General features: G+C 40.9%; 38 non-coding genes across 38 annotated transcripts; all 38 read right to left on the reverse strand.

Moving 5' to 3' along the window:
* Nucleotides 1-69: 69 nt before the first annotated feature.
* On the reverse strand, nucleotides 70-142 carry trnav-aac (transfer RNA valine (anticodon AAC)). The gene has a single exon. It is a non-coding gene; the product is annotated as a tRNA-Val (tRNA).
* A 1,231-nt stretch (nucleotides 143-1,373) lies between these two features.
* trnav-cac (transfer RNA valine (anticodon CAC)) lies at nucleotides 1,374-1,446 on the reverse strand. Its single transcript has one exon. It is a non-coding gene; the product is annotated as a tRNA-Val (tRNA).
* A 129-nt stretch (nucleotides 1,447-1,575) lies between these two features.
* Nucleotides 1,576-1,648, reverse strand: trnav-aac (transfer RNA valine (anticodon AAC)). The gene has a single exon. It is a non-coding gene; the product is annotated as a tRNA-Val (tRNA).
* A 1,233-nt stretch (nucleotides 1,649-2,881) lies between these two features.
* On the reverse strand, nucleotides 2,882-2,954 carry trnav-cac (transfer RNA valine (anticodon CAC)). The gene has a single exon. It is a non-coding gene; the product is annotated as a tRNA-Val (tRNA).
* A 129-nt stretch (nucleotides 2,955-3,083) lies between these two features.
* On the reverse strand, nucleotides 3,084-3,156 carry trnav-aac (transfer RNA valine (anticodon AAC)). Its single transcript has one exon. It is a non-coding gene; the product is annotated as a tRNA-Val (tRNA).
* Nucleotides 3,157-4,389: 1,233 nt separating this feature from the next.
* trnav-cac (transfer RNA valine (anticodon CAC)) lies at nucleotides 4,390-4,462 on the reverse strand. The gene has a single exon. It is a non-coding gene; the product is annotated as a tRNA-Val (tRNA).
* A 129-nt stretch (nucleotides 4,463-4,591) lies between these two features.
* trnav-aac (transfer RNA valine (anticodon AAC)) lies at nucleotides 4,592-4,664 on the reverse strand. The gene has a single exon. It is a non-coding gene; the product is annotated as a tRNA-Val (tRNA).
* A 1,233-nt stretch (nucleotides 4,665-5,897) lies between these two features.
* On the reverse strand, nucleotides 5,898-5,970 carry trnav-cac (transfer RNA valine (anticodon CAC)). The gene has a single exon. It is a non-coding gene; the product is annotated as a tRNA-Val (tRNA).
* A 129-nt stretch (nucleotides 5,971-6,099) lies between these two features.
* On the reverse strand, nucleotides 6,100-6,172 carry trnav-aac (transfer RNA valine (anticodon AAC)). Its single transcript has one exon. It is a non-coding gene; the product is annotated as a tRNA-Val (tRNA).
* A 1,233-nt stretch (nucleotides 6,173-7,405) lies between these two features.
* On the reverse strand, nucleotides 7,406-7,478 carry trnav-cac (transfer RNA valine (anticodon CAC)). Its single transcript has one exon. It is a non-coding gene; the product is annotated as a tRNA-Val (tRNA).
* A 129-nt stretch (nucleotides 7,479-7,607) lies between these two features.
* On the reverse strand, nucleotides 7,608-7,680 carry trnav-aac (transfer RNA valine (anticodon AAC)). Its single transcript has one exon. It is a non-coding gene; the product is annotated as a tRNA-Val (tRNA).
* Nucleotides 7,681-8,914: 1,234 nt separating this feature from the next.
* On the reverse strand, nucleotides 8,915-8,987 carry trnav-cac (transfer RNA valine (anticodon CAC)). The gene has a single exon. It is a non-coding gene; the product is annotated as a tRNA-Val (tRNA).
* A 129-nt stretch (nucleotides 8,988-9,116) lies between these two features.
* trnav-aac (transfer RNA valine (anticodon AAC)) lies at nucleotides 9,117-9,189 on the reverse strand. The gene has a single exon. It is a non-coding gene; the product is annotated as a tRNA-Val (tRNA).
* A 1,233-nt stretch (nucleotides 9,190-10,422) lies between these two features.
* On the reverse strand, nucleotides 10,423-10,495 carry trnav-cac (transfer RNA valine (anticodon CAC)). Its single transcript has one exon. It is a non-coding gene; the product is annotated as a tRNA-Val (tRNA).
* A 129-nt stretch (nucleotides 10,496-10,624) lies between these two features.
* trnav-aac (transfer RNA valine (anticodon AAC)) lies at nucleotides 10,625-10,697 on the reverse strand. The gene has a single exon. It is a non-coding gene; the product is annotated as a tRNA-Val (tRNA).
* A 1,233-nt stretch (nucleotides 10,698-11,930) lies between these two features.
* trnav-cac (transfer RNA valine (anticodon CAC)) lies at nucleotides 11,931-12,003 on the reverse strand. Its single transcript has one exon. It is a non-coding gene; the product is annotated as a tRNA-Val (tRNA).
* Nucleotides 12,004-12,132: 129 nt separating this feature from the next.
* trnav-aac (transfer RNA valine (anticodon AAC)) lies at nucleotides 12,133-12,205 on the reverse strand. Its single transcript has one exon. It is a non-coding gene; the product is annotated as a tRNA-Val (tRNA).
* Nucleotides 12,206-13,438: 1,233 nt separating this feature from the next.
* On the reverse strand, nucleotides 13,439-13,511 carry trnav-cac (transfer RNA valine (anticodon CAC)). Its single transcript has one exon. It is a non-coding gene; the product is annotated as a tRNA-Val (tRNA).
* Nucleotides 13,512-13,640: 129 nt separating this feature from the next.
* On the reverse strand, nucleotides 13,641-13,713 carry trnav-aac (transfer RNA valine (anticodon AAC)). The gene has a single exon. It is a non-coding gene; the product is annotated as a tRNA-Val (tRNA).
* A 926-nt stretch (nucleotides 13,714-14,639) lies between these two features.
* On the reverse strand, nucleotides 14,640-14,712 carry trnav-cac (transfer RNA valine (anticodon CAC)). The gene has a single exon. It is a non-coding gene; the product is annotated as a tRNA-Val (tRNA).
* Nucleotides 14,713-14,841: 129 nt separating this feature from the next.
* On the reverse strand, nucleotides 14,842-14,914 carry trnav-aac (transfer RNA valine (anticodon AAC)). The gene has a single exon. It is a non-coding gene; the product is annotated as a tRNA-Val (tRNA).
* Nucleotides 14,915-16,147: 1,233 nt separating this feature from the next.
* trnav-cac (transfer RNA valine (anticodon CAC)) lies at nucleotides 16,148-16,220 on the reverse strand. The gene has a single exon. It is a non-coding gene; the product is annotated as a tRNA-Val (tRNA).
* Nucleotides 16,221-16,349: 129 nt separating this feature from the next.
* Nucleotides 16,350-16,422, reverse strand: trnav-aac (transfer RNA valine (anticodon AAC)). The gene has a single exon. It is a non-coding gene; the product is annotated as a tRNA-Val (tRNA).
* A 1,233-nt stretch (nucleotides 16,423-17,655) lies between these two features.
* trnav-cac (transfer RNA valine (anticodon CAC)) lies at nucleotides 17,656-17,728 on the reverse strand. The gene has a single exon. It is a non-coding gene; the product is annotated as a tRNA-Val (tRNA).
* Nucleotides 17,729-17,857: 129 nt separating this feature from the next.
* trnav-aac (transfer RNA valine (anticodon AAC)) lies at nucleotides 17,858-17,930 on the reverse strand. Its single transcript has one exon. It is a non-coding gene; the product is annotated as a tRNA-Val (tRNA).
* A 1,233-nt stretch (nucleotides 17,931-19,163) lies between these two features.
* trnav-cac (transfer RNA valine (anticodon CAC)) lies at nucleotides 19,164-19,236 on the reverse strand. Its single transcript has one exon. It is a non-coding gene; the product is annotated as a tRNA-Val (tRNA).
* A 129-nt stretch (nucleotides 19,237-19,365) lies between these two features.
* Nucleotides 19,366-19,438, reverse strand: trnav-aac (transfer RNA valine (anticodon AAC)). Its single transcript has one exon. It is a non-coding gene; the product is annotated as a tRNA-Val (tRNA).
* Nucleotides 19,439-20,671: 1,233 nt separating this feature from the next.
* On the reverse strand, nucleotides 20,672-20,744 carry trnav-cac (transfer RNA valine (anticodon CAC)). Its single transcript has one exon. It is a non-coding gene; the product is annotated as a tRNA-Val (tRNA).
* Nucleotides 20,745-20,873: 129 nt separating this feature from the next.
* trnav-aac (transfer RNA valine (anticodon AAC)) lies at nucleotides 20,874-20,946 on the reverse strand. Its single transcript has one exon. It is a non-coding gene; the product is annotated as a tRNA-Val (tRNA).
* Nucleotides 20,947-22,179: 1,233 nt separating this feature from the next.
* Nucleotides 22,180-22,252, reverse strand: trnav-cac (transfer RNA valine (anticodon CAC)). The gene has a single exon. It is a non-coding gene; the product is annotated as a tRNA-Val (tRNA).
* A 129-nt stretch (nucleotides 22,253-22,381) lies between these two features.
* trnav-aac (transfer RNA valine (anticodon AAC)) lies at nucleotides 22,382-22,454 on the reverse strand. The gene has a single exon. It is a non-coding gene; the product is annotated as a tRNA-Val (tRNA).
* Nucleotides 22,455-23,687: 1,233 nt separating this feature from the next.
* trnav-cac (transfer RNA valine (anticodon CAC)) lies at nucleotides 23,688-23,760 on the reverse strand. The gene has a single exon. It is a non-coding gene; the product is annotated as a tRNA-Val (tRNA).
* A 129-nt stretch (nucleotides 23,761-23,889) lies between these two features.
* On the reverse strand, nucleotides 23,890-23,962 carry trnav-aac (transfer RNA valine (anticodon AAC)). Its single transcript has one exon. It is a non-coding gene; the product is annotated as a tRNA-Val (tRNA).
* Nucleotides 23,963-25,195: 1,233 nt separating this feature from the next.
* trnav-cac (transfer RNA valine (anticodon CAC)) lies at nucleotides 25,196-25,268 on the reverse strand. Its single transcript has one exon. It is a non-coding gene; the product is annotated as a tRNA-Val (tRNA).
* Nucleotides 25,269-25,397: 129 nt separating this feature from the next.
* On the reverse strand, nucleotides 25,398-25,470 carry trnav-aac (transfer RNA valine (anticodon AAC)). The gene has a single exon. It is a non-coding gene; the product is annotated as a tRNA-Val (tRNA).
* Nucleotides 25,471-26,703: 1,233 nt separating this feature from the next.
* Nucleotides 26,704-26,776, reverse strand: trnav-cac (transfer RNA valine (anticodon CAC)). The gene has a single exon. It is a non-coding gene; the product is annotated as a tRNA-Val (tRNA).
* Nucleotides 26,777-26,905: 129 nt separating this feature from the next.
* trnav-aac (transfer RNA valine (anticodon AAC)) lies at nucleotides 26,906-26,978 on the reverse strand. The gene has a single exon. It is a non-coding gene; the product is annotated as a tRNA-Val (tRNA).
* Nucleotides 26,979-27,431: 453 nt separating this feature from the next.
* On the reverse strand, nucleotides 27,432-27,504 carry trnav-aac (transfer RNA valine (anticodon AAC)). The gene has a single exon. It is a non-coding gene; the product is annotated as a tRNA-Val (tRNA).
* Nucleotides 27,505-27,700: the final 196 nt, after the last annotated feature.

Below are 27,700 nucleotides of genomic sequence, written 5' to 3' on the forward strand. Positions count from 1 at the left end.
AATACACTACTGAAACTAAAGTCTGAATAGCAAATACTGAGAAGTGCGAAGGACCAATTTGTTAAAATGTGTTTCCGCCCGGTCTCGAACCGGGGACCTTTCGCGTGTTAGGCGAACGTGATAACCACTACACTACGGAAACCCAATGAGTGGAGTACTAAGGGTGTGGCTGACTTTGGCTGGGTGGGACATTTATCGCTCTCAGAACCTAATGAAATCAGAAATTACTTAGTCAATTAATTAAACAATAAGGCTTGAGAAGCCGGGAATTATTGTGTGCAGCGGCTCTTGGAAGAGGCTTGGTGGTTCAAAACTTCTTCCATTTAAGAGTGATGGAAGCCACTGTGTTCTTGGGTACCTAATGCTGCAGAAATGACCAATCATTTGAATTTACCACAGGTGGACTCCAATCAAGTTGAAGAAACATCTCAAGGATGATCAATGGAAACAGGATGGACCTGAGCTCAATTTCCAGCCTCATAGCAAAGGGTCTGAAAACGTACGTAAATAAGGTATTTTTAAAATATTTAATGGGTATTATGGCTCTTTCTGTGGTACTCAATTTGGGATATTATGTGAGGTAGACATGAGAAGCCGGGAATTATCGTGTGCAGCCGGAACTTGGAAGAGGCTTGGTGGTTCCAAACTTCTTCTATTTAAGAGTGATGGAAGCCACTGTGTTCTTGGGTACCTTCAATGCTGCAGAAATGACCAATCATTTGAATTTACCACAGGTGGACTCCAATCAAGTTGAAGAAACATCTCAAGGATGATCAATGGAAACAGGATGGACCTGAGCTCAATTTCCAGCCTCATAGCAAAGGGTCTGAAAATGTATGTAAATAAGGTATTTTTAAAATATTTTTTTCATTAATAAAAACTATATGTTATCGCTTTGTCATTATGTGGTATTGTGTGTAGATAGATTTTATTTTATTTCATCCATTTTAGTATAAGGCTGTAACGTAACAAAATGTGGAAAAAAGTAAGGGGTCTGAAAACTTTCCGAATGCACTGTACCTATGCAGGCTAGCTTCTTTTCCTTTGCTAGCCAGCCAACTAAATCTATCACACAATCACATCAAGCAGCTGAAATGACAGAAAACGATCTACATTTTTGTTTGTTTTACCTTGGATTATATTGCCATTTCTTTGGATATATCCATTACAATGACCCTGATAAATGAATTTGCCTGGCTCAGAGAAGCTGTCAGTCTGGTCACATTCATACAGATCGCATGGTGGAGGTCCCCAAAAAAACGGCAACATTGATCCACAGGTCGGAGAGGTAGACAGCAAGGTTTAGACAAACCTCAACTGTTTCAAACCAAATGCTAGCCTCTGGGCATTGGGAAATATTGAATATTACAAAATGTTTCCGCCCGGTTTCGAACCGGGGACCTTTCGCGTGTGAGGCGAACGTGATAACCACTACACTACGGAAACCGAATGATTGGAAAACTAAGGGTGTGACTGACTTTCGCGTGTGAGGCGAACGTGATAACCAATACACTACTGAAACTAAAGTCTGAATAGCAAATACTGAGAAGTGCGAAGGACCAATTTGTTAAAATGTGTTTCCGCCCGGTCTCGAACCGGGGACCTTTCGCGTGTTAGGCGAACGTGATAACCACTACACTACGGAAACCCAATGAGTGGAATACTAAGGGTGTGGCTGACTTTGGCTGGGTGGGACATTTATCGCTCTCAGAACCTAATGAAATCAGAAATTACTTAGTCAATTAATTAAACAATAAGGCTTGAGAAGCCGGGAATTATTGTGTGCAGCGGCTCTTGGAAGAGGCTTGGTGGTTCAAAACTTCTTCCATTTAAGAGTGATGGAAGCCACTGTGTTCTTGGGTACCTTCAATGCTGCAGAAATGACCAATCATTTGAATTTACCACAGGTGGACTCCAATCAAGTTGAAGAAACATCTCAAGGATGATCAATGGAAACAGGATGGACCTGAGCTCAATTTCCAGCCTCATAGCAAAGGGTCTGAAAACGTACGTAAATAAGGTATTTTTAAAATATTTAATGGGTATTATGGCTCTTTCTGTGGTACTCAATTTGGGATATTATGTGAGGTAGACATGAGAAGCCGGGAATTATCGTGTGCAGCCGGAACTTGGAAGAGGCTTGGTGGTTCCAAACTTCTTCTATTTAAGAGTGATGGAAGCCACTGTGTTCTTGGGTACCTTCAATGCTGCAGAAATGACCAATCATTTGAATTTACCACAGGTGGACTCCAATCAAGTTGAAGAAACATCTCAAGGATGATCAATGGAAACAGGATGGACCTGAGCTCAATTTCCAGCCTCATAGCAAAGGGTCTGAAAATGTATGTAAATAAGGTATTTTTAAAATATTTTTTTCATTAATAAAAACTATATGTTATCGCTTTGTCATTATGTGGTATTGTGTGTAGATAGATTTTATTTTATTTCATCCATTTTAGTATAAGGCTGTAACGTAACAAAATGTGGAAAAAAGTAAGGGGTCTGAAAACTTTCCGAATGCACTGTACCTATGCAGGCTAGCTTCTTTTCCTTTGCTAGCCAGCCAACTAAATCTATCACACAATCACATCAAGCAGCTGAAATGACAGAAAACGATCTACATTTTTGTTTGTTTTACCTTGGATTATATTGCCATTTCTTTGGATATATCCATTACAATGACCCTGATAAATGAATTTGCCTGGCTCAGAGAAGCTGTCAGTCTGGTCACATTCATACAGATCGCATGGTGGAGGTCCCCAAAAAAACGGCAACATTGATCCACAGGTCGGAGAGGTAGACAGCAAGGTTTAGACAAACCTCAACTGTTTCAAACCAAATGCTAGCCTCTGGGCATTGGGAAATATTGAATATTACAAAATGTTTCCGCCCGGTTTCGAACCGGGGACCTTTCGCGTGTGAGGCGAACGTGATAACCACTACACTACGGAAACCGAATGATTGGAAAACTAAGGGTGTGACTGACTTTCGCGTGTGAGGCGAACGTGATAACCAATACACTACTGAAACTAAAGTCTGAATAGCAAATACTGAGAAGTGCGAAGGACCAATTTGTTAAAATGTGTTTCCGCCCGGTCTCGAACCGGGGACCTTTCGCGTGTTAGGCGAACGTGATAACCACTACACTACGGAAACCCAATGAGTGGAATACTAAGGGTGTGGCTGACTTTGGCTGGGTGGGACATTTATCGCTCTCAGAACCTAATGAAATCAGAAATTACTTAGTCAATTAATTAAACAATAAGGCTTGAGAAGCCGGGAATTATTGTGTGCAGCGGCTCTTGGAAGAGGCTTGGTGGTTCAAAACTTCTTCCATTTAAGAGTGATGGAAGCCACTGTGTTCTTGGGTACCTTCAATGCTGCAGAAATGACCAATCATTTGAATTTACCACAGGTGGACTCCAATCAAGTTGAAGAAACATCTCAAGGATGATCAATGGAAACAGGATGGACCTGAGCTCAATTTCCAGCCTCATAGCAAAGGGTCTGAAAACGTACGTAAATAAGGTATTTTTAAAATATTTAATGGGTATTATGGCTCTTTCTGTGGTACTCAATTTGGGATATTATGTGAGGTAGACATGAGAAGCCGGGAATTATCGTGTGCAGCCGGAACTTGGAAGAGGCTTGGTGGTTCCAAACTTCTTCTATTTAAGAGTGATGGAAGCCACTGTGTTCTTGGGTACCTTCAATGCTGCAGAAATGACCAATCATTTGAATTTACCACAGGTGGACTCCAATCAAGTTGAAGAAACATCTCAAGGATGATCAATGGAAACAGGATGGACCTGAGCTCAATTTCCAGCCTCATAGCAAAGGGTCTGAAAATGTATGTAAATAAGGTATTTTTAAAATATTTTTTTCATTAATAAAAACTATATGTTATCGCTTTGTCATTATGTGGTATTGTGTGTAGATAGATTTTATTTTATTTCATCCATTTTAGTATAAGGCTGTAACGTAACAAAATGTGGAAAAAAGTAAGGGGTCTGAAAACTTTCCGAATGCACTGTACCTATGCAGGCTAGCTTCTTTTCCTTTGCTAGCCAGCCAACTAAATCTATCACACAATCACATCAAGCAGCTGAAATGACAGAAAACGATCTACATTTTTGTTTGTTTTACCTTGGATTATATTGCCATTTCTTTGGATATATCCATTACAATGACCCTGATAAATGAATTTGCCTGGCTCAGAGAAGCTGTCAGTCTGGTCACATTCATACAGATCGCATGGTGGAGGTCCCCAAAAAAACGGCAACATTGATCCACAGGTCGGAGAGGTAGACAGCAAGGTTTAGACAAACCTCAACTGTTTCAAACCAAATGCTAGCCTCTGGGCATTGGGAAATATTGAATATTACAAAATGTTTCCGCCCGGTTTCGAACCGGGGACCTTTCGCGTGTGAGGCGAACGTGATAACCACTACACTACGGAAACCGAATGATTGGAAAACTAAGGGTGTGACTGACTTTCGCGTGTGAGGCGAACGTGATAACCAATACACTACTGAAACTAAAGTCTGAATAGCAAATACTGAGAAGTGCGAAGGACCAATTTGTTAAAATGTGTTTCCGCCCGGTCTCGAACCGGGGACCTTTCGCGTGTTAGGCGAACGTGATAACCACTACACTACGGAAACCCAATGAGTGGAATACTAAGGGTGTGGCTGACTTTGGCTGGGTGGGACATTTATCGCTCTCAGAACCTAATGAAATCAGAAATTACTTAGTCAATTAATTAAACAATAAGGCTTGAGAAGCCGGGAATTATTGTGTGCAGCGGCTCTTGGAAGAGGCTTGGTGGTTCAAAACTTCTTCCATTTAAGAGTGATGGAAGCCACTGTGTTCTTGGGTACCTTCAATGCTGCAGAAATGACCAATCATTTGAATTTACCACAGGTGGACTCCAATCAAGTTGAAGAAACATCTCAAGGATGATCAATGGAAACAGGATGGACCTGAGCTCAATTTCCAGCCTCATAGCAAAGGGTCTGAAAACGTACGTAAATAAGGTATTTTTAAAATATTTAATGGGTATTATGGCTCTTTCTGTGGTACTCAATTTGGGATATTATGTGAGGTAGACATGAGAAGCCGGGAATTATCGTGTGCAGCCGGAACTTGGAAGAGGCTTGGTGGTTCCAAACTTCTTCTATTTAAGAGTGATGGAAGCCACTGTGTTCTTGGGTACCTTCAATGCTGCAGAAATGACCAATCATTTGAATTTACCACAGGTGGACTCCAATCAAGTTGAAGAAACATCTCAAGGATGATCAATGGAAACAGGATGGACCTGAGCTCAATTTCCAGCCTCATAGCAAAGGGTCTGAAAATGTATGTAAATAAGGTATTTTTAAAATATTTTTTTCATTAATAAAAACTATATGTTATCGCTTTGTCATTATGTGGTATTGTGTGTAGATAGATTTTATTTTATTTCATCCATTTTAGTATAAGGCTGTAACGTAACAAAATGTGGAAAAAAGTAAGGGGTCTGAAAACTTTCCGAATGCACTGTACCTATGCAGGCTAGCTTCTTTTCCTTTGCTAGCCAGCCAACTAAATCTATCACACAATCACATCAAGCAGCTGAAATGACAGAAAACGATCTACATTTTTGTTTGTTTTACCTTGGATTATATTGCCATTTCTTTGGATATATCCATTACAATGACCCTGATAAATGAATTTGCCTGGCTCAGAGAAGCTGTCAGTCTGGTCACATTCATACAGATCGCATGGTGGAGGTCCCCAAAAAAACGGCAACATTGATCCACAGGTCGGAGAGGTAGACAGCAAGGTTTAGACAAACCTCAACTGTTTCAAACCAAATGCTAGCCTCTGGGCATTGGGAAATATTGAATATTACAAAATGTTTCCGCCCGGTTTCGAACCGGGGACCTTTCGCGTGTGAGGCGAACGTGATAACCACTACACTACGGAAACCGAATGATTGGAAAACTAAGGGTGTGACTGACTTTCGCGTGTGAGGCGAACGTGATAACCAATACACTACTGAAACTAAAGTCTGAATAGCAAATACTGAGAAGTGCGAAGGACCAATTTGTTAAAATGTGTTTCCGCCCGGTCTCGAACCGGGGACCTTTCGCGTGTTAGGCGAACGTGATAACCACTACACTACGGAAACCCAATGAGTGGAATACTAAGGGTGTGGCTGACTTTGGCTGGGTGGGACATTTATCGCTCTCAGAACCTAATGAAATCAGAAATTACTTAGTCAATTAATTAAACAATAAGGCTTGAGAAGCCGGGAATTATTGTGTGCAGCGGCTCTTGGAAGAGGCTTGGTGGTTCAAAACTTCTTCCATTTAAGAGTGATGGAAGCCACTGTGTTCTTGGGTACCTTCAATGCTGCAGAAATGACCAATCATTTGAATTTACCACAGGTGGACTCCAATCAAGTTGAAGAAACATCTCAAGGATGATCAATGGAAACAGGATGGACCTGAGCTCAATTTCCAGCCTCATAGCAAAGGGTCTGAAAACGTACGTAAATAAGGTATTTTTAAAATATTTAATGGGTATTATGGCTCTTTCTGTGGTACTCAATTTGGGATATTATGTGAGGTAGACATGAGAAGCCGGGAATTATCGTGTGCAGCCGGAACTTGGAAGAGGCTTGGTGGTTCCAAACTTCTTCTATTTAAGAGTGATGGAAGCCACTGTGTTCTTGGGTACCTTCAATGCTGCAGAAATGACCAATCATTTGAATTTACCACAGGTGGACTCCAATCAAGTTGAAGAAACATCTCAAGGATGATCAATGGAAACAGGATGGACCTGAGCTCAATTTCCAGCCTCATAGCAAAGGGTCTGAAAATGTATGTAAATAAGGTATTTTTAAAATATTTTTTTCATTAATAAAAACTATATGTTATCGCTTTGTCATTATGTGGTATTGTGTGTAGATAGATTTTATTTTATTTCATCCATTTTAGTATAAGGCTGTAACGTAACAAAATGTGGAAAAAAGTAAGGGGTCTGAAAACTTTCCGAATGCACTGTACCTATGCAGGCTAGCTTCTTTTCCTTTGCTAGCCAGCCAACTAAATCTATCACACAATCACATCAAGCAGCTGAAATGACAGAAAACGATCTACATTTTTGTTTGTTTTACCTTGGATTATATTGCCATTTCTTTGGATATATCCATTACAATGACCCTGATAAATGAATTTGCCTGGCTCAGAGAAGCTGTCAGTCTGGTCACATTCATACAGATCGCATGGTGGAGGTCCCCAAAAAAACGGCAACATTGATCCACAGGTCGGAGAGGTAGACAGCAAGGTTTAGACAAACCTCAACTGTTTCAAACCAAATGCTAGCCTCTGGGCATTGGGAAATATTGAATATTACAAAATGTTTCCGCCCGGTTTCGAACCGGGGACCTTTCGCGTGTGAGGCGAACGTGATAACCACTACACTACGGAAACCGAATGATTGGAAAACTAAGGGTGTGACTGACTTTCGCGTGTGAGGCGAACGTGATAACCAATACACTACTGAAACTAAAGTCTGAATAGCAAATACTGAGAAGTGCGAAGGACCAATTTGTTAAAATGTGTTTCCGCCCGGTCTCGAACCGGGGACCTTTCGCGTGTTAGGCGAACGTGATAACCACTACACTACGGAAACCCAATGAGTGGAAGTACTAAGGGTGTGGCTGACTTTGGCTGGGTGGGACATTTATCGCTCTCAGAACCTAATGAAATCAGAAATTACTTAGTCAATTAATTAAACAATAAGGCTTGAGAAGCCGGGAATTATTGTGTGCAGCGGCTCTTGGAAGAGGCTTGGTGGTTCAAAACTTCTTCCATTTAAGAGTGATGGAAGCCACTGTGTTCTTGGGTACCTTCAATGCTGCAGAAATGACCAATCATTTGAATTTACCACAGGTGGACTCCAATCAAGTTGAAGAAACATCTCAAGGATGATCAATGGAAACAGGATGGACCTGAGCTCAATTTCCAGCCTCATAGCAAAGGGTCTGAAAACGTACGTAAATAAGGTATTTTTAAAATATTTAATGGGTATTATGGCTCTTTCTGTGGTACTCAATTTGGGATATTATGTGAGGTAGACATGAGAAGCCGGGAATTATCGTGTGCAGCCGGAACTTGGAAGAGGCTTGGTGGTTCCAAACTTCTTCTATTTAAGAGTGATGGAAGCCACTGTGTTCTTGGGTACCTTCAATGCTGCAGAAATGACCAATCATTTGAATTTACCACAGGTGGACTCCAATCAAGTTGAAGAAACATCTCAAGGATGATCAATGGAAACAGGATGGACCTGAGCTCAATTTCCAGCCTCATAGCAAAGGGTCTGAAAATGTATGTAAATAAGGTATTTTTAAAATATTTTTTTCATTAATAAAAACTATATGTTATCGCTTTGTCATTATGTGGTATTGTGTGTAGATAGATTTTATTTTATTTCATCCATTTTAGTATAAGGCTGTAACGTAACAAAATGTGGAAAAAAGTAAGGGGTCTGAAAACTTTCCGAATGCACTGTACCTATGCAGGCTAGCTTCTTTTCCTTTGCTAGCCAGCCAACTAAATCTATCACACAATCACATCAAGCAGCTGAAATGACAGAAAACGATCTACATTTTTGTTTGTTTTACCTTGGATTATATTGCCATTTCTTTGGATATATCCATTACAATGACCCTGATAAATGAATTTGCCTGGCTCAGAGAAGCTGTCAGTCTGGTCACATTCATACAGATCGCATGGTGGAGGTCCCCAAAAAAACGGCAACATTGATCCACAGGTCGGAGAGGTAGACAGCAAGGTTTAGACAAACCTCAACTGTTTCAAACCAAATGCTAGCCTCTGGGCATTGGGAAATATTGAATATTACAAAATGTTTCCGCCCGGTTTCGAACCGGGGACCTTTCGCGTGTGAGGCGAACGTGATAACCACTACACTACGGAAACCGAATGATTGGAAAACTAAGGGTGTGACTGACTTTCGCGTGTGAGGCGAACGTGATAACCAATACACTACTGAAACTAAAGTCTGAATAGCAAATACTGAGAAGTGCGAAGGACCAATTTGTTAAAATGTGTTTCCGCCCGGTCTCGAACCGGGGACCTTTCGCGTGTTAGGCGAACGTGATAACCACTACACTACGGAAACCCAATGAGTGGAATACTAAGGGTGTGGCTGACTTTGGCTGGGTGGGACATTTATCGCTCTCAGAACCTAATGAAATCAGAAATTACTTAGTCAATTAATTAAACAATAAGGCTTGAGAAGCCGGGAATTATTGTGTGCAGCGGCTCTTGGAAGAGGCTTGGTGGTTCAAAACTTCTTCCATTTAAGAGTGATGGAAGCCACTGTGTTCTTGGGTACCTTCAATGCTGCAGAAATGACCAATCATTTGAATTTACCACAGGTGGACTCCAATCAAGTTGAAGAAACATCTCAAGGATGATCAATGGAAACAGGATGGACCTGAGCTCAATTTCCAGCCTCATAGCAAAGGGTCTGAAAACGTACGTAAATAAGGTATTTTTAAAATATTTAATGGGTATTATGGCTCTTTCTGTGGTACTCAATTTGGGATATTATGTGAGGTAGACATGAGAAGCCGGGAATTATCGTGTGCAGCCGGAACTTGGAAGAGGCTTGGTGGTTCCAAACTTCTTCTATTTAAGAGTGATGGAAGCCACTGTGTTCTTGGGTACCTTCAATGCTGCAGAAATGACCAATCATTTGAATTTACCACAGGTGGACTCCAATCAAGTTGAAGAAACATCTCAAGGATGATCAATGGAAACAGGATGGACCTGAGCTCAATTTCCAGCCTCATAGCAAAGGGTCTGAAAATGTATGTAAATAAGGTATTTTTAAAATATTTTTTTCATTAATAAAAACTATATGTTATCGCTTTGTCATTATGTGGTATTGTGTGTAGATAGATTTTATTTTATTTCATCCATTTTAGTATAAGGCTGTAACGTAACAAAATGTGGAAAAAAGTAAGGGGTCTGAAAACTTTCCGAATGCACTGTACCTATGCAGGCTAGCTTCTTTTCCTTTGCTAGCCAGCCAACTAAATCTATCACACAATCACATCAAGCAGCTGAAATGACAGAAAACGATCTACATTTTTGTTTGTTTTACCTTGGATTATATTGCCATTTCTTTGGATATATCCATTACAATGACCCTGATAAATGAATTTGCCTGGCTCAGAGAAGCTGTCAGTCTGGTCACATTCATACAGATCGCATGGTGGAGGTCCCCAAAAAAACGGCAACATTGATCCACAGGTCGGAGAGGTAGACAGCAAGGTTTAGACAAACCTCAACTGTTTCAAACCAAATGCTAGCCTCTGGGCATTGGGAAATATTGAATATTACAAAATGTTTCCGCCCGGTTTCGAACCGGGGACCTTTCGCGTGTGAGGCGAACGTGATAACCACTACACTACGGAAACCGAATGATTGGAAAACTAAGGGTGTGACTGACTTTCGCGTGTGAGGCGAACGTGATAACCAATACACTACTGAAACTAAAGTCTGAATAGCAAATACTGAGAAGTGCGAAGGACCAATTTGTTAAAATGTGTTTCCGCCCGGTCTCGAACCGGGGACCTTTCGCGTGTTAGGCGAACGTGATAACCACTACACTACGGAAACCCAATGAGTGGAATACTAAGGGTGTGGCTGACTTTGGCTGGGTGGGACATTTATCGCTCTCAGAACCTAATGAAATCAGAAATTACTTAGTCAATTAATTAAACAATAAGGCTTGAGAAGCCGGGAATTATTGTGTGCAGCGGCTCTTGGAAGAGGCTTGGTGGTTCAAAACTTCTTCCATTTAAGAGTGATGGAAGCCACTGTGTTCTTGGGTACCTTCAATGCTGCAGAAATGACCAATCATTTGAATTTACCACAGGTGGACTCCAATCAAGTTGAAGAAACATCTCAAGGATGATCAATGGAAACAGGATGGACCTGAGCTCAATTTCCAGCCTCATAGCAAAGGGTCTGAAAACGTACGTAAATAAGGTATTTTTAAAATATTTAATGGGTATTATGGCTCTTTCTGTGGTACTCAATTTGGGATATTATGTGAGGTAGACATGAGAAGCCGGGAATTATCGTGTGCAGCCGGAACTTGGAAGAGGCTTGGTGGTTCCAAACTTCTTCTATTTAAGAGTGATGGAAGCCACTGTGTTCTTGGGTACCTTCAATGCTGCAGAAATGACCAATCATTTGAATTTACCACAGGTGGACTCCAATCAAGTTGAAGAAACATCTCAAGGATGATCAATGGAAACAGGATGGACCTGAGCTCAATTTCCAGCCTCATAGCAAAGGGTCTGAAAATGTATGTAAATAAGGTATTTTTAAAATATTTTTTTCATTAATAAAAACTATATGTTATCGCTTTGTCATTATGTGGTATTGTGTGTAGATAGATTTTATTTTATTTCATCCATTTTAGTATAAGGCTGTAACGTAACAAAATGTGGAAAAAAGTAAGGGGTCTGAAAACTTTCCGAATGCACTGTACCTATGCAGGCTAGCTTCTTTTCCTTTGCTAGCCAGCCAACTAAATCTATCACACAATCACATCAAGCAGCTGAAATGACAGAAAACGATCTACATTTTTGTTTGTTTTACCTTGGATTATATTGCCATTTCTTTGGATATATCCATTACAATGACCCTGATAAATGAATTTGCCTGGCTCAGAGAAGCTGTCAGTCTGGTCACATTCATACAGATCGCATGGTGGAGGTCCCCAAAAAAACGGCAACATTGATCCACAGGTCGGAGAGGTAGACAGCAAGGTTTAGACAAACCTCAACTGTTTCAAACCAAATGCTAGCCTCTGGGCATTGGGAAATATTGAATATTACAAAATGTTTCCGCCCGGTTTCGAACCGGGGACCTTTCGCGTGTGAGGCGAACGTGATAACCACTACACTACGGAAACCGAATGATTGGAAAACTAAGGGTGTGACTGACTTTCGCGTGTGAGGCGAACGTGATAACCAATACACTACTGAAACTAAAGTCTGAATAGCAAATACTGAGAAGTGCGAAGGACCAATTTGTTAAAATGTGTTTCCGCCCGGTCTCGAACCGGGGACCTTTCGCGTGTTAGGCGAACGTGATAACCACTACACTACGGAAACCCAATGAGTGGAGTACTAAGGGTGTGGCTGACTTTGGCTGGGTGGGACATTTATCGCTCTCAGAACCTAATGAAATCAGAAATTACTTAGTCAATTAATTAAACAATAAGGCTTGAGAAGCCGGGAATTATTGTGTGCAGCGGCTCTTGGAAGAGGCTTGGTGGTTCAAAACTTCTTCCATTTAAGAGTGATGGAAGCCACTGTGTTCTTGGGTACCTTCAATGCTGCAGAAATGACCAATCATTTGAATTTACCACAGGTGGACTCCAATCAAGTTGAAGAAACATCTCAAGGATGATCAATGGAAACAGGATGGACCTGAGCTCAATTTCCAGCCTCATAGCAAAGGGTCTGAAAACGTACGTAAATAAGGTATTTTTAAAATATTTAATGGGTATTATGGCTCTTTCTGTGGTACTCAATTTGGGATATTATGTGAGGTAGACATGAGAAGCCGGGAATTATCGTGTGCAGCCGGAACTTGGAAGAGGCTTGGTGGTTCCAAACTTCTTCTATTTAAGAGTGATGGAAGCCACTGTGTTCTTGGGTACCTTCAATGCTGCAGAAATGACCAATCATTTGAATTTACCACAGGTGGACTCCAATCAAGTTGAAGAAACATCTCAAGGATGATCAATGGAAACAGGATGGACCTGAGCTCAATTTCCAGCCTCATAGCAAAGGGTCTGAAAATGTATGTAAATAAGGTATTTTTAAAATATTTTTTTCATTAATAAAAACTATATGTTATCGCTTTGTCATTATGTGGTATTGTGTGTAGATAGATTTTATTTTATTTCATCCATTTTAGTATAAGGCTGTAACGTAACAAAATGTGGAAAAAAGTAAGGGGTCTGAAAACTTTCCGAATGCACTGTACCTATGCAGGCTAGCTTCTTTTCCTTTGCTAGCCAGCCAACTAAATCTATCACACAATCACATCAAGCAGCTGAAATGACAGAAAACGATCTACATTTTTGTTTGTTTTACCTTGGATTATATTGCCATTTCTTTGGATATATCCATTACAATGACCCTGATAAATGAATTTGCCTGGCTCAGAGAAGCTGTCAGTCTGGTCACATTCATACAGATCGCATGGTGGAGGTCCCCAAAAAAACGGCAACATTGATCCACAGGTCGGAGAGGTAGACAGCAAGGTTTAGACAAACCTCAACTGTTTCAAACCAAATGCTAGCCTCTGGGCATTGGGAAATATTGAATATTACAAAATGTTTCCGCCCGGTTTCGAACCGGGGACCTTTCGCGTGTGAGGCGAACGTGATAACCACTACACTACGGAAACCGAATGATTGGAAAACTAAGGGTGTGACTGACTTTCGCGTGTGAGGCGAACGTGATAACCAATACACTACTGAAACTAAAGTCTGAATAGCAAATACTGAGAAGTGCGAAGGACCAATTTGTTAAAATGTGTTTCCGCCCGGTCTCGAACCGGGGACCTTTCGCGTGTTAGGCGAACGTGATAACCACTACACTACGGAAACCCAATGAGTGGAATACTAAGGGTGTGGCTGACTTTGGCTGGGTGGGACATTTATCGCTCTCAGAACCTAATGAAATCAGAAATTACTTAGTCAATTAATTAAACAATAAGGCTTGAGAAGCCGGGAATTATTGTGTGCAGCGGCTCTTGGAAGAGGCTTGGTGGTTCAAAACTTCTTCCATTTAAGAGTGATGGAAGCCACTGTGTTCTTGGGTACCTTCAATGCTGCAGAAATGACCAATCATTTGAATTTACCACAGGTGGACTCCAATCAAGTTGAAGAAACATCTCAAGGATGATCAATGGAAACAGGATGGACCTGAGGCTTGGTGGCTATTTAAGAGTGATGGAAGCCAATTTCCAGCCTCATAGCAAAGGGTCTGAAAATGTATGTAAATAAGGTATTTTTAAAATATTTTTTTCATTAATAAAAACTATATGTTATCGCTTTGTCATTATGTGGTATTGTGTGTAGATAGATTTTATTTTATTTCATCCATTTTAGTATAAGGCTGTAACGTAACAAAATGTGGAAAAAAGTAAGGGGTCTGAAAACTTTCCGAATGCACTGTACCTATGCAGGCTAGCTTCTTTTCCTTTGCTAGCCAGCCAACTAAATCTATCACACAATCACATCAAGCAGCTGAAATGACAGAAAACGATCTACATTTTTGTTTGTTTTACCTTGGATTATATTGCCATTTCTTTGGATATATCCATTACAATGACCCTGATAAATGAATTTGCCTGGCTCAGAGAAGCTGTCAGTCTGGTCACATTCATACAGATCGCATGGTGGAGGTCCCCAAAAAAACGGCAACATTGATCCACAGGTCGGAGAGGTAGACAGCAAGGTTTAGACAAACCTCAACTGTTTCAAACCAAATGCTAGCCTCTGGGCATTGGGAAATATTGAATATTACAAAATGTTTCCGCCCGGTTTCGAACCGGGGACCTTTCGCGTGTGAGGCGAACGTGATAACCACTACACTACGGAAACCGAATGATTGGAAAACTAAGGGTGTGACTGACTTTCGCGTGTGAGGCGAACGTGATAACCAATACACTACTGAAACTAAAGTCTGAATAGCAAATACTGAGAAGTGCGAAGGACCAATTTGTTAAAATGTGTTTCCGCCCGGTCTCGAACCGGGGACCTTTCGCGTGTTAGGCGAACGTGATAACCACTACACTACGGAAACCCAATGAGTGGAGTACTAAGGGTGTGGCTGACTTTGGCTGGGTGGGACATTTATCGCTCTCAGAACCTAATGAAATCAGAAATTACTTAGTCAATTAATTAAACAATAAGGCTTGAGAAGCCGGGAATTATTGTGTGCAGCGGCTCTTGGAAGAGGCTTGGTGGTTCAAAACTTCTTCCATTTAAGAGTGATGGAAGCCACTGTGTTCTTGGGTACCTTCAATGCTGCAGAAATGACCAATCATTTGAATTTACCACAGGTGGACTCCAATCAAGTTGAAGAAACATCTCAAGGATGATCAATGGAAACAGGATGGACCTGAGCTCAATTTCCAGCCTCATAGCAAAGGGTCTGAAAACGTACGTAAATAAGGTATTTTTAAAATATTTAATGGGTATTATGGCTCTTTCTGTGGTACTCAATTTGGGATATTATGTGAGGTAGACATGAGAAGCCGGGAATTATCGTGTGCAGCCGGAACTTGGAAGAGGCTTGGTGGTTCCAAACTTCTTCTATTTAAGAGTGATGGAAGCCACTGTGTTCTTGGGTACCTTCAATGCTGCAGAAATGACCAATCATTTGAATTTACCACAGGTGGACTCCAATCAAGTTGAAGAAACATCTCAAGGATGATCAATGGAAACAGGATGGACCTGAGCTCAATTTCCAGCCTCATAGCAAAGGGTCTGAAAATGTATGTAAATAAGGTATTTTTAAAATATTTTTTTCATTAATAAAAACTATATGTTATCGCTTTGTCATTATGTGGTATTGTGTGTAGATAGATTTTATTTTATTTCATCCATTTTAGTATAAGGCTGTAACGTAACAAAATGTGGAAAAAAGTAAGGGGTCTGAAAACTTTCCGAATGCACTGTACCTATGCAGGCTAGCTTCTTTTCCTTTGCTAGCCAGCCAACTAAATCTATCACACAATCACATCAAGCAGCTGAAATGACAGAAAACGATCTACATTTTTGTTTGTTTTACCTTGGATTATATTGCCATTTCTTTGGATATATCCATTACAATGACCCTGATAAATGAATTTGCCTGGCTCAGAGAAGCTGTCAGTCTGGTCACATTCATACAGATCGCATGGTGGAGGTCCCCAAAAAAACGGCAACATTGATCCACAGGTCGGAGAGGTAGACAGCAAGGTTTAGACAAACCTCAACTGTTTCAAACCAAATGCTAGCCTCTGGGCATTGGGAAATATTGAATATTACAAAATGTTTCCGCCCGGTTTCGAACCGGGGACCTTTCGCGTGTGAGGCGAACGTGATAACCACTACACTACGGAAACCGAATGATTGGAAAACTAAGGGTGTGACTGACTTTCGCGTGTGAGGCGAACGTGATAACCAATACACTACTGAAACTAAAGTCTGAATAGCAAATACTGAGAAGTGCGAAGGACCAATTTGTTAAAATGTGTTTCCGCCCGGTCTCGAACCGGGGACCTTTCGCGTGTTAGGCGAACGTGATAACCACTACACTACGGAAACCCAATGAGTGGAATACTAAGGGTGTGGCTGACTTTGGCTGGGTGGGACATTTATCGCTCTCAGAACCTAATGAAATCAGAAATTACTTAGTCAATTAATTAAACAATAAGGCTTGAGAAGCCGGGAATTATTGTGTGCAGCGGCTCTTGGAAGAGGCTTGGTGGTTCAAAACTTCTTCCATTTAAGAGTGATGGAAGCCACTGTGTTCTTGGGTACCTTCAATGCTGCAGAAATGACCAATCATTTGAATTTACCACAGGTGGACTCCAATCAAGTTGAAGAAACATCTCAAGGATGATCAATGGAAACAGGATGGACCTGAGCTCAATTTCCAGCCTCATAGCAAAGGGTCTGAAAACGTACGTAAATAAGGTATTTTTAAAATATTTAATGGGTATTATGGCTCTTTCTGTGGTACTCAATTTGGGATATTATGTGAGGTAGACATGAGAAGCCGGGAATTATCGTGTGCAGCCGGAACTTGGAAGAGGCTTGGTGGTTCCAAACTTCTTCTATTTAAGAGTGATGGAAGCCACTGTGTTCTTGGGTACCTTCAATGCTGCAGAAATGACCAATCATTTGAATTTACCACAGGTGGACTCCAATCAAGTTGAAGAAACATCTCAAGGATGATCAATGGAAACAGGATGGACCTGAGCTCAATTTCCAGCCTCATAGCAAAGGGTCTGAAAATGTATGTAAATAAGGTATTTTTAAAATATTTTTTTCATTAATAAAAACTATATGTTATCGCTTTGTCATTATGTGGTATTGTGTGTAGATAGATTTTATTTTATTTCATCCATTTTAGTATAAGGCTGTAACGTAACAAAATGTGGAAAAAAGTAAGGGGTCTGAAAACTTTCCGAATGCACTGTACCTATGCAGGCTAGCTTCTTTTCCTTTGCTAGCCAGCCAACTAAATCTATCACACAATCACATCAAGCAGCTGAAATGACAGAAAACGATCTACATTTTTGTTTGTTTTACCTTGGATTATATTGCCATTTCTTTGGATATATCCATTACAATGACCCTGATAAATGAATTTGCCTGGCTCAGAGAAGCTGTCAGTCTGGTCACATTCATACAGATCGCATGGTGGAGGTCCCCAAAAAAACGGCAACATTGATCCACAGGTCGGAGAGGTAGACAGCAAGGTTTAGACAAACCTCAACTGTTTCAAACCAAATGCTAGCCTCTGGGCATTGGGAAATATTGAATATTACAAAATGTTTCCGCCCGGTTTCGAACCGGGGACCTTTCGCGTGTGAGGCGAACGTGATAACCACTACACTACGGAAACCGAATGATTGGAAAACTAAGGGTGTGACTGACTTTCGCGTGTGAGGCGAACGTGATAACCAATACACTACTGAAACTAAAGTCTGAATAGCAAATACTGAGAAGTGCGAAGGACCAATTTGTTAAAATGTGTTTCCGCCCGGTCTCGAACCGGGGACCTTTCGCGTGTTAGGCGAACGTGATAACCACTACACTACGGAAACCCAATGAGTGGAATACTAAGGGTGTGGCTGACTTTGGCTGGGTGGGACATTTATCGCTCTCAGAACCTAATGAAATCAGAAATTACTTAGTCAATTAATTAAACAATAAGGCTTGAGAAGCCGGGAATTATTGTGTGCAGCGGCTCTTGGAAGAGGCTTGGTGGTTCAAAACTTCTTCCATTTAAGAGTGATGGAAGCCACTGTGTTCTTGGGTACCTTCAATGCTGCAGAAATGACCAATCATTTGAATTTACCACAGGTGGACTCCAATCAAGTTGAAGAAACATCTCAAGGATGATCAATGGAAACAGGATGGACCTGAGCTCAATTTCCAGCCTCATAGCAAAGGGTCTGAAAACGTACGTAAATAAGGTATTTTTAAAATATTTAATGGGTATTATGGCTCTTTCTGTGGTACTCAATTTGGGATATTATGTGAGGTAGACATGAGAAGCCGGGAATTATCGTGTGCAGCCGGAACTTGGAAGAGGCTTGGTGGTTCCAAACTTCTTCTATTTAAGAGTGATGGAAGCCACTGTGTTCTTGGGTACCTTCAATGCTGCAGAAATGACCAATCATTTGAATTTACCACAGGTGGACTCCAATCAAGTTGAAGAAACATCTCAAGGATGATCAATGGAAACAGGATGGACCTGAGCTCAATTTCCAGCCTCATAGCAAAGGGTCTGAAAATGTATGTAAATAAGGTATTTTTAAAATATTTTTTTCATTAATAAAAACTATATGTTATCGCTTTGTCATTATGTGGTATTGTGTGTAGATAGATTTTATTTTATTTCATCCATTTTAGTATAAGGCTGTAACGTAACAAAATGTGGAAAAAAGTAAGGGGTCTGAAAACTTTCCGAATGCACTGTACCTATGCAGGCTAGCTTCTTTTCCTTTGCTAGCCAGCCAACTAAATCTATCACACAATCACATCAAGCAGCTGAAATGACAGAAAACGATCTACATTTTTGTTTGTTTTACCTTGGATTATATTGCCATTTCTTTGGATATATCCATTACAATGACCCTGATAAATGAATTTGCCTGGCTCAGAGAAGCTGTCAGTCTGGTCACATTCATACAGATCGCATGGTGGAGGTCCCCAAAAAAACGGCAACATTGATCCACAGGTCGGAGAGGTAGACAGCAAGGTTTAGACAAACCTCAACTGTTTCAAACCAAATGCTAGCCTCTGGGCATTGGGAAATATTGAATATTACAAAATGTTTCCGCCCGGTTTCGAACCGGGGACCTTTCGCGTGTGAGGCGAACGTGATAACCACTACACTACGGAAACCGAATGATTGGAAAACTAAGGGTGTGACTGACTTTCGCGTGTGAGGCGAACGTGATAACCAATACACTACTGAAACTAAAGTCTGAATAGCAAATACTGAGAAGTGCGAAGGACCAATTTGTTAAAATGTGTTTCCGCCCGGTCTCGAACCGGGGACCTTTCGCGTGTTAGGCGAACGTGATAACCACTACACTACGGAAACCCAATGAGTGGAATACTAAGGGTGTGGCTGACTTTGGCTGGGTGGGACATTTATCGCTCTCAGAACCTAATGAAATCAGAAATTACTTAGTCAATTAATTAAACAATAAGGCTTGAGAAGCCGGGAATTATTGTGTGCAGCGGCTCTTGGAAGAGGCTTGGTGGTTCAAAACTTCTTCCATTTAAGAGTGATGGAAGCCACTGTGTTCTTGGGTACCTTCAATGCTGCAGAAATGACCAATCATTTGAATTTACCACAGGTGGACTCCAATCAAGTTGAAGAAACATCTCAAGGATGATCAATGGAAACAGGATGGACCTGAGCTCAATTTCCAGCCTCATAGCAAAGGGTCTGAAAACGTACGTAAATAAGGTATTTTTAAAATATTTAATGGGTATTATGGCTCTTTCTGTGGTACTCAATTTGGGATATTATGTGAGGTAGACATGAGAAGCCGGGAATTATCGTGTGCAGCCGGAACTTGGAAGAGGCTTGGTGGTTCCAAACTTCTTCTATTTAAGAGTGATGGAAGCCACTGTGTTCTTGGGTACCTTCAATGCTGCAGAAATGACCAATCATTTGAATTTACCACAGGTGGACTCCAATCAAGTTGAAGAAACATCTCAAGGATGATCAATGGAAACAGGATGGACCTGAGCTCAATTTCCAGCCTCATAGCAAAGGGTCTGAAAATGTATGTAAATAAGGTATTTTTAAAATATTTTTTTCATTAATAAAAACTATATGTTATCGCTTTGTCATTATGTGGTATTGTGTGTAGATAGATTTTATTTTATTTCATCCATTTTAGTATAAGGCTGTAACGTAACAAAATGTGGAAAAAAGTAAGGGGTCTGAAAACTTTCCGAATGCACTGTACCTATGCAGGCTAGCTTCTTTTCCTTTGCTAGCCAGCCAACTAAATCTATCACACAATCACATCAAGCAGCTGAAATGACAGAAAACGATCTACATTTTTGTTTGTTTTACCTTGGATTATATTGCCATTTCTTTGGATATATCCATTACAATGACCCTGATAAATGAATTTGCCTGGCTCAGAGAAGCTGTCAGTCTGGTCACATTCATACAGATCGCATGGTGGAGGTCCCCAAAAAAACGGCAACATTGATCCACAGGTCGGAGAGGTAGACAGCAAGGTTTAGACAAACCTCAACTGTTTCAAACCAAATGCTAGCCTCTGGGCATTGGGAAATATTGAATATTACAAAATGTTTCCGCCCGGTTTCGAACCGGGGACCTTTCGCGTGTGAGGCGAACGTGATAACCACTACACTACGGAAACCGAATGATTGGAAAACTAAGGGTGTGACTGACTTTCGCGTGTGAGGCGAACGTGATAACCAATACACTACTGAAACTAAAGTCTGAATAGCAAATACTGAGAAGTGCGAAGGACCAATTTGTTAAAATGTGTTTCCGCCCGGTCTCGAACCGGGGACCTTTCGCGTGTTAGGCGAACGTGATAACCACTACACTACGGAAACCCAATGAGTGGAATACTAAGGGTGTGGCTGACTTTGGCTGGGTGGGACATTTATCGCTCTCAGAACCTAATGAAATCAGAAATTACTTAGTCAATTAATTAAACAATAAGGCTTGAGAAGCCGGGAATTATTGTGTGCAGCGGCTCTTGGAAGAGGCTTGGTGGTTCAAAACTTCTTCCATTTAAGAGTGATGGAAGCCACTGTGTTCTTGGGTACCTTCAATGCTGCAGAAATGACCAATCATTTGAATTTACCACAGGTGGACTCCAATCAAGTTGAAGAAACATCTCAAGGATGATCAATGGAAACAGGATGGACCTGAGCTCAATTTCCAGCCTCATAGCAAAGGGTCTGAAAACGTACGTAAATAAGGTATTTTTAAAATATTTAATGGGTATTATGGCTCTTTCTGTGGTACTCAATTTGGGATATTATGTGAGGTAGACATGAGAAGCCGGGAATTATCGTGTGCAGCCGGAACTTGGAAGAGGCTTGGTGGTTCCAAACTTCTTCTATTTAAGAGTGATGGAAGCCACTGTGTTCTTGGGTACCTTCAATGCTGCAGAAATGACCAATCATTTGAATTTACCACAGGTGGACTCCAATCAAGTTGAAGAAACATCTCAAGGATGATCAATGGAAACAGGATGGACCTGAGCTCAATTTCCAGCCTCATAGCAAAGGGTCTGAAAATGTATGTAAATAAGGTATTTTTAAAATATTTTTTTCATTAATAAAAACTATATGTTATCGCTTTGTCATTATGTGGTATTGTGTGTAGATAGATTTTATTTTATTTCATCCATTTTAGTATAAGGCTGTAACGTAACAAAATGTGGAAAAAAGTAAGGGGTCTGAAAACTTTCCGAATGCACTGTACCTATGCAGGCTAGCTTCTTTTCCTTTGCTAGCCAGCCAACTAAATCTATCACACAATCACATCAAGCAGCTGAAATGACAGAAAACGATCTACATTTTTGTTTGTTTTACCTTGGATTATATTGCCATTTCTTTGGATATATCCATTACAATGACCCTGATAAATGAATTTGCCTGGCTCAGAGAAGCTGTCAGTCTGGTCACATTCATACAGATCGCATGGTGGAGGTCCCCAAAAAAACGGCAACATTGATCCACAGGTCGGAGAGGTAGACAGCAAGGTTTAGACAAACCTCAACTGTTTCAAACCAAATGCTAGCCTCTGGGCATTGGGAAATATTGAATATTACAAAATGTTTCCGCCCGGTTTCGAACCGGGGACCTTTCGCGTGTGAGGCGAACGTGATAACCACTACACTACGGAAACCGAATGATTGGAAAACTAAGGGTGTGACTGACTTTCGCGTGTGAGGCGAACGTGATAACCAATACACTACTGAAACTAAAGTCTGAATAGCAAATACTGAGAAGTGCGAAGGACCAATTTGTTAAAATGTGTTTCCGCCCGGTCTCGAACCGGGGACCTTTCGCGTGTTAGGCGAACGTGATAACCACTACACTACGGAAACCCAATGAGTGGAATACTAAGGGTGTGGCTGACTTTGGCTGGGTGGGACATTTATCGCTCTCAGAACCTAATGAAATCAGAAATTACTTAGTCAATTAATTAAACAATAAGGCTTGAGAAGCCGGGAATTATTGTGTGCAGCGGCTCTTGGAAGAGGCTTGGTGGTTCAAAACTTCTTCCATTTAAGAGTGATGGAAGCCACTGTGTTCTTGGGTACCTTCAATGCTGCAGAAATGACCAATCATTTGAATTTACCACAGGTGGACTCCAATCAAGTTGAAGAAACATCTCAAGGATGATCAATGGAAACAGGATGGACCTGAGCTCAATTTCCAGCCTCATAGCAAAGGGTCTGAAAACGTACGTAAATAAGGTATTTTTAAAATATTTAATGGGTATTATGGCTCTTTCTGTGGTACTCAATTTGGGATATTATGTGAGGTAGACATGAGAAGCCGGGAATTATCGTGTGCAGCCGGAACTTGGAAGAGGCTTGGTGGTTCCAAACTTCTTCTATTTAAGAGTGATGGAAGCCACTGTGTTCTTGGGTACCTTCAATGCTGCAGAAATGACCAATCATTTGAATTTACCACAGGTGGACTCCAATCAAGTTGAAGAAACATCTCAAGGATGATCAATGGAAACAGGATGGACCTGAGCTCAATTTCCAGCCTCATAGCAAAGGGTCTGAAAATGTATGTAAATAAGGTATTTTTAAAATATTTTTTTCATTAATAAAAACTATATGTTATCGCTTTGTCATTATGTGGTATTGTGTGTAGATAGATTTTATTTTATTTCATCCATTTTAGTATAAGGCTGTAACGTAACAAAATGTGGAAAAAAGTAAGGGGTCTGAAAACTTTCCGAATGCACTGTACCTATGCAGGCTAGCTTCTTTTCCTTTGCTAGCCAGCCAACTAAATCTATCACACAATCACATCAAGCAGCTGAAATGACAGAAAACGATCTACATTTTTGTTTGTTTTACCTTGGATTATATTGCCATTTCTTTGGATATATCCATTACAATGACCCTGATAAATGAATTTGCCTGGCTCAGAGAAGCTGTCAGTCTGGTCACATTCATACAGATCGCATGGTGGAGGTCCCCAAAAAAACGGCAACATTGATCCACAGGTCGGAGAGGTAGACAGCAAGGTTTAGACAAACCTCAACTGTTTCAAACCAAATGCTAGCCTCTGGGCATTGGGAAATATTGAATATTACAAAATGTTTCCGCCCGGTTTCGAACCGGGGACCTTTCGCGTGTGAGGCGAACGTGATAACCACTACACTACGGAAACCGAATGATTGGAAAACTAAGGGTGTGACTGACTTTCGCGTGTGAGGCGAACGTGATAACCAATACACTACTGAAACTAAAGTCTGAATAGCAAATACTGAGAAGTGCGAAGGACCAATTTGTTAAAATGTGTTTCCGCCCGGTCTCGAACCGGGGACCTTTCGCGTGTTAGGCGAACGTGATAACCACTACACTACGGAAACCCAATGAGTGGAATACTAAGGGTGTGGCTGACTTTGGCTGGGTGGGACATTTATCGCTCTCAGAACCTAATGAAATCAGAAATTACTTAGTCAATTAATTAAACAATAAGGCTTGAGAAGCCGGGAATTATTGTGTGCAGCGGCTCTTGGAAGAGGCTTGGTGGTTCAAAACTTCTTCCATTTAAGAGTGATGGAAGCCACTGTGTTCTTGGGTACCTTCAATGCTGCAGAAATGACCAATCATTTGAATTTACCACAGGTGGACTCCAATCAAGTTGAAGAAACATCTCAAGGATGATCAATGGAAACAGGATGGACCTGAGCTCAATTTCCAGCCTCATAGCAAAGGGTCTGAAAACGTACGTAAATAAGGTATTTTTAAAATATTTAATGGGTATTATGGCTCTTTCTGTGGTACTCAATTTGGGATATTATGTGAGGTAGACATGAGAAGCCGGGAATTATCGTGTGCAGCCGGAACTTGGAAGAGGCTTGGTGGTTCCAAACTTCTTCTATTTAAGAGTGATGGAAGCCACTGTGTTCTTGGGTACCTTCAATGCTGCAGAAATGACCAATCATTTGAATTTACCACAGGTGGACTCCAATCAAGTTGAAGAAACATCTCAAGGATGATCAATGGAAACAGGATGGACCTGAGCTCAATTTCCAGCCTCATAGCAAAGGGTCTGAAAATGTATGTAAATAAGGTATTTTTAAAATATTTTTTTCATTAATAAAAACTATATGTTATCGCTTTGTCATTATGTGGTATTGTGTGTAGATAGATTTTATTTTATTTCATCCATTTTAGTATAAGGCTGTAACGTAACAAAATGTGGAAAAAAGTAAGGGGTCTGAAAACTTTCCGAATGCACTGTACCTATGCAGGCTAGCTTCTTTTCCTTTGCTAGCCAGCCAACTAAATCTATCACACAATCACATCAAGCAGCTGAAATGACAGAAAACGATCTACATTTTTGTTTGTTTTACCTTGGATTATATTGCCATTTCTTTGGATATATCCATTACAATGACCCTGATAAATGAATTTGCCTGGCTCAGAGAAGCTGTCAGTCTGGTCACATTCATACAGATCGCATGGTGGAGGTCCCCAAAAAAACGGCAACATTGATCCACAGGTCGGAGAGGTAGACAGCAAGGTTTAGACAAACCTCAACTGTTTCAAACCAAATGCTAGCCTCTGGGCATTGGGAAATATTGAATATTACAAAATGTTTCCGCCCGGTTTCGAACCGGGGACCTTTCGCGTGTGAGGCGAACGTGATAACCACTACACTACGGAAACCGAATGATTGGAAAACTAAGGGTGTGACTGACTTTCGCGTGTGAGGCGAACGTGATAACCAATACACTACTGAAACTAAAGTCTGAATAGCAAATACTGAGAAGTGCGAAGGACCAATTTGTTAAAATGTGTTTCCGCCCGGTCTCGAACCGGGGACCTTTCGCGTGTTAGGCGAACGTGATAACCACTACACTACGGAAACCCAATGAGTGGAATACTAAGGGTGTGGCTGACTTTGGCTGGGTGGGACATTTATCGCTCTCAGAACCTAATGAAATCAGAAATTACTTAGTCAATTAATTAAACAATAAGGCTTGAGAAGCCGGGAATTATTGTGTGCAGCGGCTCTTGGAAGAGGCTTGGTGGTTCAAAACTTCTTCCATTTAAGAGTGATGGAAGCCACTGTGTTCTTGGGTACCTTCAATGCTGCAGAAATGACCAATCATTTGAATTTACCACAGGTGGACTCCAATCAAGTTGAAGAAACATCTCAAGGATGATCAATGGAAACAGGATGGACCTGAGCTCAATTTCCAGCCTCATAGCAAAGGGTCTGAAAACGTACGTAAATAAGGTATTTTTAAAATATTTAATGGGTATTATGGCTCTTTCTGTGGTACTCAATTTGGGATATTATGTGAGGTAGACATGAGAAGCCGGGAATTATCGTGTGCAGCCGGAACTTGGAAGAGGCTTGGTGGTTCCAAACTTCTTCTATTTAAGAGTGATGGAAGCCACTGTGTTCTTGGGTACCTTCAATGCTGCAGAAATGACCAATCATTTGAATTTACCACAGGTGGACTCCAATCAAGTTGAAGAAACATCTCAAGGATGATCAATGGAAACAGGATGGACCTGAGCTCAATTTCCAGCCTCATAGCAAAGGGTCTGAAAATGTATGTAAATAAGGTATTTTTAAAATATTTTTTTCATTAATAAAAACTATATGTTATCGCTTTGTCATTATGTGGTATTGTGTGTAGATAGATTTTATTTTATTTCATCCATTTTAGTATAAGGCTGTAACGTAACAAAATGTGGAAAAAAGTAAGGGGTCTGAAAACTTTCCGAATGCACTGTACCTATGCAGGCTAGCTTCTTTTCCTTTGCTAGCCAGCCAACTAAATCTATCACACAATCACATCAAGCAGCTGAAATGACAGAAAACGATCTACATTTTTGTTTGTTTTACCTTGGATTATATTGCCATTTCTTTGGATATATCCATTACAATGACCCTGATAAATGAATTTGCCTGGCTCAGAGAAGCTGTCAGTCTGGTCACATTCATACAGAACGCATGGTGGAGGTCCCCAAAAAAACGGCAACATTGATCCACAGGTCGGAGAGGTAGACAGCAAGGTTTAGACAAACCTCAACTGTTTCAAACCAAATGCTAGCCTCTGGGCATTGGGAAATATTGAATATTACAAAATGTTTCCGCCCGGTTTCGAACCGGGGACCTTTCGCGTGTGAGGCGAACGTGATAACCACTACACTACGGAAACCGAATGATTGGAAAACTAAGGGTGTGACTGACTTTCGCGTGTGAGGCGAACGTGATAACCAATACACTACTGAAACTAAAGTCTGAATAGCAAATACTGAGAAGTGCGAAGGACCAATATGTTAAAATGTGTTTCCCCCTGGTCTCGAACCGGGGGCCTTTCGCGTGTTAGGCGAACATGATAACCACTACACTACGGAAACCGAATAATTGGACAACTAAGGGTGTGACTGACTTTCGCGTGTGAGGCGTGTGGACCACTACACAACTTAAAGTCTGAATAGCAAATACTGAGAAGTGCGAAGGACCAATATGTTGAAATCCAGACCTTTCCCTGTAGTCAATTAATTAAACAATAAGGTGAGAAGCCGGGAATTATTGTGTGCATGGAAGAGGCTTGGTGGTTCAAAACATTTAAGAGTGATGGAAGCCACTGTGTTCTTGGGTACCTTCAATGCTGCAGAAATGACCAATCATTTGAATTTACCACAGGTGGACTCCAATCAAGTTGAAGAAACATCTCAAGGATGATCAATGGAAACAGGATGGACCTGATCCACAGGTCGGAGAGGTAGACAGCAAGGTTTAGACAAACCTCAACTGTTTCAAACCAAATGCTAGCCTCTGGGCATTGGGAAATATTGAATATTACAAAATGTTTCCGCCCGGTTTCGAACCGGGGACCTTTCGCGTGTTAGGCGAACGTGATAACCACTACACTACGGAAATAATGGTATTTTTAAAATATTTAATGTGGTATTATGGCTGGGACTTTATGTGGTATGAAATCAGAAATTTTGGGATATTAATGTAAACAATCAAGACATGAGAAGCCGGGAATTATTGTGTGCAGCCGGAACTCTTGGAAGAGGCTTGGTGGTTCCAAACTTCTTCTATTTAAGAGTGATGGAAGCCACTGTGTTCT

Source organism: Oncorhynchus clarkii, unplaced genomic scaffold, assembly GCF_045791955.1.
Source record: "Oncorhynchus clarkii lewisi isolate Uvic-CL-2024 unplaced genomic scaffold, UVic_Ocla_1.0 unplaced_contig_1103_pilon_pilon, whole genome shotgun sequence".
NCBI classification, from domain to species: domain Eukaryota; kingdom Metazoa; phylum Chordata; class Actinopteri; order Salmoniformes; family Salmonidae; genus Oncorhynchus; species Oncorhynchus clarkii.